The sequence below is a fragment of the Petaurus breviceps genome, unplaced genomic scaffold, assembly GCF_028583685.1.
Source record: "Petaurus breviceps papuanus isolate PSGF00001 unplaced genomic scaffold, PetGlider_PUasm1.0 194916, whole genome shotgun sequence".
Lineage (NCBI taxonomy): Eukaryota > Metazoa > Chordata > Mammalia > Diprotodontia > Petauridae > Petaurus > Petaurus breviceps.
In genome coordinates, this window is record NW_027185830.1 from 1 (window position 1) to 7,110 (window position 7,110).

The 7,110-nt window shown below is 37.5% G+C and overlaps 1 pseudogene; it reads right to left on the minus strand.

The window, feature by feature from the left end:
• Positions 1-6,341: 6,341 nt before the first annotated feature.
• On the minus strand, positions 6,342-6,815 carry LOC138164725 (large ribosomal subunit protein eL34-like; annotated as a pseudogene).
• Between the last annotated feature and the right edge of the window lie 295 nt (positions 6,816-7,110).

Consider the following 7,110-nt stretch of genomic DNA (forward strand, 5'->3'; position numbering starts at 1 on the left):
GTGTGTGTGTGTGTGTGTGTGTGTGTGTGTGTGTGTGTGTGTGTGTGTGTAGTGAATGCTGTGGATAAGTTCACTTACCTTGGCAGCATCCTTTCCAGGGATGTACACATTGATAATGAGGTTGATGTATGCATTGCCAGAACTACCTTTGGAAAGCTCTGAAGGACAATGTGGGAGAGAAGAGGTATTAGACTGACTACCAAAATGAAGGTCTACAGAACCATTATGTTGACCTCATTTGTGTATGCCTGTGAAACCTGGACAGTCTACCAAAGCCATGCCAGGAAACTGAATCACTTTCATTTGAATTGTCTTAGGAAGATTCTGAAGATCACCTGGCAGGATAAAGTACCAGACGCTCCCCGGAGGGCAAGTTGGTTCGGGAGGAGGAAATAGCTAGAGAGTAAAAAGTCATTTCCTTCTGAAAACTGGTTGTTATGAGAATTAAGAGATACAAAATATGTAAAATGCTTTGCAAACTTTACAATACCATTTAAATATATGTATGTATACACATATGTACACATACATATGTATATAGGCATACATATACATACACATGTGTGAATGTATGTATATATACACACATATGCCAATAGGAGTATGTTCCCATTGACAAACAAGCATATTCAGATGAAGGTGACTAGAATGGCGAGACAGAAGATCACCCCATATGAGAATCTGATGAAGGAACTAGGGAGGCTTAGCTTGGAAAAGGTAGAACCCAGGAAAGCTGTTTTTCAAGAAATTGAAGAATTTCTGTGTAGAAGATACATTCACAGGTTGTTGTGTTTGTCCTTCATTTCCAAAGAGGACCATGACATCAGGGAGATGATGACATGACCTTGCAGTTGACTTGGATTTGAGGGAGGCAGGACTGTGCAAGGTCACCAGCCTTACTTTCTCCTCCAGAGCCATCTGGATCCAGTGACCAGATATTCATCAGGACAACTGGAGATGACTCAGGATGAGCTGGAGACCCTGGACCTTTTAGGCTAAGACCATTAAACTTTTTTTGCCTGACCTCAGGGGCAGAATTAAGAATAACAGGCAGAGATTGTTATTATATATCCTGTAGAGGAGGATTTTAACTGAATGCAAGGAAAAGCTTCCTACCAATTTGAGCTGTTCAAAAATGGGGTGGGCTGCAATGTATGGTACTGAGTTCCCCGTTGCTGAAGGTCTTGAGAAGCTGCATGGTCACTTGACATATTGTAGAGGGGGTTCTGAGTCAGACAGGAGAGGGACTAAATGAGTCTTGTTTCCAGCCCAGATTCTATGAAGTCTCTTGAGGTTGGGATGGAGCACCAGGCAATCAGTTGCATTTGGAGTCTGACTTCTCTACTATAGATGGATTTCATTTATTAGGTCCAGGCAGGGCTGGACAGTAAAATTTTCTATCTGCAGGAGGCTATAGAAAGGCTGAGTCTTGACTATATACTCATATTCTGACTTACAATAATCCTAGCTTTCACACATGATCTTGGATGTTATTAGGCAAATGACAAAGGATTGAAGATCTCACTTCCAGCAAGTATGGAAAACAGGATGAATTTCACAGGGACGTATGATTGTTTGAGATTTGTCTTTTTACCATGGTCAAGCAACTGAAACCTGTGCTCAAAGGACAGACTTGTTTCTTTTCTAGAAGGGAAGGTAAAGGGATTCTAGAAGATCCCTCCACTCTCCAGGTCATCAAGTAGAATGAAATATTTTTTAATGGAAAAAGAGCTTCATTGTAAAGAAAAAAAAAGATCTGAAAAAAGCAGCAAGAAATCCTGGGCTATAGTTAGAGATTAGAGGGTGGAAGAATATTACATAAAGGAAAGTAGGGAGGTAGGTGGGGAGATGGCTCATTGAATATTTGGAAATAATGCATAGGGAAGCTAGGAGGTACAGTAAATAGAATGCTGGGCTTGGAATCAGAAGGACATCTTCCTGAGTTCAAATCTGGCCTCATGCACTTACTTGCTGTGTGACCCTGGGCAAGTCACTTAACACTGTTTGCCTCAGTTTTCTCATCTGTAAAATGAACCAGAGAAAGAAATAGGAAATCACTCTAGTATCTTTGTCAAGAAAACCCCAAATGGAGTCATGAAGAGTCAGGCAGGACCAAAACAACTGAACAATAACAAATGAATAGATATGAAGCTCTTCCCCAAAATGAAACAGATAGACTGTCTGAGGAGGAAGTGGCTGTTTGTCCTTCACAGGTGCTGTCAGCTGTGAGATCATTCAACAAGGGCTAAAGGAGATGAGAGAAGTAGTAGAGTCAGTGGCCATCACCTGAGGGGCAGTGAAGCCATGATGTATCAATCATACATTATCAGTAGAGAAGTCTAATATCATCCCAGGACATGTGTCCTGGACATGATGGGGAACCTCCACTAGTCAGCCTTGACATCTTCCCACTTGTGGTGATTTATGTGGGTACAAATAATACTGCCAAAAGGAATCTAGAAGGTTTTGCTAAGGATTAGAAGATCTTGGACAAAACCTAAAGATCTTAAGAGCACAGGTGGTTTTTTTCTTCACTCCTACCTATTGAAGGAAGTTGGCTAAGGAAATAGTGCCTAAGAATGGGACTTGAATTCATGGACTAAGGCTTAAAATATTGGAATGATGGACTATTGGGTAGGGATGGAGGTCAGTAAAAATATATTTTTGTGGAGTGCATGGGCCAGGCTGTAGATCTTAAAGAATAGAAATAGTCACACCTTCTTCTAACCTAACTATTAATTTTATTAATAACACAAAGCACAGATGGAAAAAGAATGCAAAGGGGCATGTGCTTCTGCCTTGCTGACCACTTCTGAAGCCACATCTGTAATCCTATCCTGGGAAATTGATTGTATCTAAACTCCAGACCAATTGGGAGTAGTCTAAAGAGGATAGGATCTGTGTGGTTTTATACTGAGATGAACAAAAAGAGCTGGAACTTGTAAAATAAATATACCTATCTAGTGTAAGCAAAGCCCAAGATCATTTAAATATACCAATCATGAGTAGGTATGATAAGAATAAACATAGAGCTTGGAAGAATTCCTTTCATGGATTCATCAGTCATTCTAGCTGTTTCTACTTACAAAGTTTTCTCCTACCTTTGGGGCCAGGGACCTAGTCTAACCAGCCTTCATCTTTGCAAATCTATTCAAAAGAACTTCAAGGTGGAAAGGAAACTTTTCTGCCTAAGTAGATCTACAAAGCTAAATACCATAGAGATTAGGTACACCATAGAAATAGAAATAGTGATAAAGATGCTCAGAAATTCATAGGAGAAAAACAATCCAATAAAGGAGCCAACATTAAAACTCAATTGGGGCAGATATATATGTTCAAATAACAACAGCAATTACTACTACAACACCAACACCTACTACTACTACTACTATTACTATTACTACTACAACTATTACTACTACTACTGCTACTACACAAATAAATCTGTGATCTCATCAATAAGAATATTTCTTCCAATAATTTGGAACGCAATTTATTCATACCTGCTCATTTTGTGAGAACGTCTATATGCCTCCATAAGTTTGTCATAGGCTTTCTAGTCAGCACGCTGTAGGCCTTGACATTGTTATGATATACCAATGGTGCACATGGTCTTCCCTCATTCAGCAGTTCATCTTCCTTCTCATTCACACATTTCTTTACTGACAATTTTTATCTATCACTCCACCTTCGTAAGACCTAATTTGTAATTTTTATAGCCTGTGCACCATTACCACTGTGTTTCTCTGTTTCCCCTTTGAGTAATACTATCTTTTGGTTCTTTGGAGATCATAGTATCGCTGTAGCTACTCAATAGTACCCAAAGAACATTGGTATTAAAAACTTCTCTGAAATGAGAGAGACTTGAGGTTTTTAAAAATAACTTTGTAATTGAACAAAAACAATCAAGCTTTCTGTCCTTCTGCTCACTTCTTGGCCCAACTTGTCATTCATTTGCAGTCTATCCAAGATACACATACATACACACACACACACACACACACACACACATATACATTGCTGAATGAGCTCTATATGCTGTCCACCCAACTGCACGTTTTTGTCTGTACAATAGGTCTTCTTTATCCATTTAGTTTTTACTGTTTGGATAGTTAAATTAAACTCTTTAAAACACTTATGTATCTCATTTGATTGGCTCTAAAATGTCCCAGGGCCTGATAGAATAAGCAAATAGTAGTTATCTGAAAGACCTCATAATCTATAGGGAATCTCTCCTTGACCTGGATCCTCCTATACATTAAAAAACACCTTTGACAAACATTCTTATCCATGTTTTAATCTATTAATGTCAATGAAACAAAGGTGATAGAAAATGATGCTCCCTGTTAAAACTTTCAAGAAATCTTATATTATTTTGACAAATACATATGAAACATATTGTTGCAAAAGAACATTTAAAAGAACATTTGCCTGTATTGAATAAATTTTAAACAGTTAACAAATAGTAAGTAAAGTGGAATTTTGCATTCATTGTACTCTTTAGTAAGTTATGAGATATAAAAGCATGGTATACTTTTTCATGTTGATTGTGAAATTATACCTTCTAATTTCCTCTTCACTGATGTCCTCAATACATCTATAGATTATCTTCAAGTCAAGTTAAGAAAACAAGCATTTATTACATGCCTACTATGTGCCAGGTACTGTGCTAAGATCCAAGGATGCAAAGAAAGACTTAAGAAAAGACAAAAAAAGAAAATTAAAACACTGTCCCTGCTCTCAAGGATCTCATAGCCTATCTACTCTAATGCTCATAGTTTTGTTTTGTATTTTTTTTTACATTGACAGAAAAACAGGTGTATGTATGATTAGTTATTGATGTTCTTTCAGTCATCTTTGGTTGGAGTGGGGAATGGATGTGAGAAAGAAAGAAATAATAAGTTCTGATATTTTCTTTCATGCATTTAGTGTATTACCCTTTTTCATAAACTTTGAGTATCAATTCCTCAATACCTATAAAATTGCATTTCATAGTACTAATCTCTTCTATACATATCTTATTTAATCCAGCCTCTTTCTCCCTCTTTATTTTCTCCAGTGCCATTTACACTTTCTATATCAACACACCTGGGAGTGTAATGTAAGATTACAAATGTGGTAGTTGTAGTGACCTTGCTGGTGAAAAGAGTTTGCTATAAAAATCTTTGCAGATCTTTTCCATCTTTCATCTTTTTGTTGTCATCTATCCTATTTCATTATTAAATGCCCTCAGGATGATTTTTGTTTTGCTGGGTCTCCTGCCAAGCTCTTTAAATGGGTTTTTATGGTCTACTTTCTGCTTTCTTATGAAGAGATACTGCTTCTAGTCTTCTACCATTATTTTCTGTAAATTTTTACAAATGCGTTTATAATCTAAACCAGCATTGCCCTTGGCTGCCATATCTATCCACTTGGCACATAAGTAAAGAATTTCCTGACTAAAGTAATTTTCAGGCTCTTTTGGTCTCCTCTGTATGACTGTTTATCTAAATTGCTTACATTTCTGTTTGAAATTGTGGTAATTGGTGTTGATGTCCTTTCCTCCCTCTAGTTCCCCTTTTTTCAGCATCAATAACTGACTTAAAAGGGCAGGTAGGAGTCATTTAAATTGCATAACATATAATTTTCTTTTGTTTATTCTTCTAGTTTTGATCTTAATTAAATTCAGCAAACATCTATTAAGGACCTATTTTGTGTCAGGCACTGTACACAGTCCTAGGAATGCAAAGACAAAAACACAGTAATCCCTGCCCTCAAGGAACATACTGATCATTACTCTAACAAAATTGTGGTCTAACTATACATGCAGCTGAATCAAGAGTAACTCTTAAGCCAATAACAAAGAGGTTTTTTTTTTTGTCAAAATATAACCAATTTCATTTTGGCGATGTATAGTCCAATGCCTTCTGATTCTTGAGAAAAATGTTCATATTGCATGTAGGTACAAAGCTACTGTCTAGTCTGAAAGACTTGATCATCTCTTATTCCTTAGTCATGAACCATATTTTCCACCATTCCCACCCCCAACCTTGCTTATACCCACCTTGTGACTGAGGTCACGAAATATCAATTAATAGATTGATTTGATTTGTAGTATACTATCTACTTTTTCATAGAATATATCAGATGAAATTGTTTTCATGGGAATTAATCTCATCTTCAAGATAATTTCCTATTGCCTCTAGGATAAAATACAAAATGCAGACTCTTCTATTTGTTTTTTGGTTTTGGGTTTGTTTTTTTTTTTTGCTTTTTGGAGGGGGGAAGGCAGGGCAATTGGGGTTAAGTGACTTGCCCAAGGTCGCACGGCTAGTTTTTGTGTTGTGTCTGAGGCTGGATTTGAACTCAGGTCCTCCTAACTCCAGGGCTGGTGCTCTATTCCCTGTACCACCTAGCCACCCCCAGACTCTTCTTATTTTTCACATTTTAATTTTCTCTATTATTCAAAAAACATATCCTTTTTATTTGCTTTTTTGACTCTGTGCTTGTGCCTTCAACACCTTCACAACGATTTTCTGCTCCTCAATCAGGAAAGCATGCTTGATCCGGTCAAGGACACATTTAGCACACATGGAGCCACCATAAGCCTTGATGACATGCTTTTTTGTCTTTGATAGCATCATAAGAACTCTAGGTCTCACTGCACAAACACCTCGAAGTCTTCCTGGGCACACACCACAAGCTGATTTTGGTGCTTTTCCAACTTTCTTGGTATAAAGGTAAACAATTCTGTTACCTGGGGTTCGTGACAGCCGAGTTTTGTTGGAAGCTGTATTTTAGGACAGCCTATGGCAGTATGTCAGATGCTGAACCATTTTTAATTTCTCTCAGGTTCGTCACCAGAAGAGGGAAGAGGCCCACACTCTTCTATTTGGCATTTAAAACACTTCGTAGTCTGTTCAAGACTATCTTTCTAATGACTTATTACTCCCTCTCATGTACTCTGTTCTCACACTTTTTAGTCTCAGGACCCCTTTGTACTCTTAAAAATTATTAGAACCCCCAAGGAGCTTTTGTTTATGTAGGCTATATCTATTGATATTTATAATATTAGAGATTAAAATATTTTAGTGTTACTATAAAAACAAATTTGACCTCTTGGACTCCCTG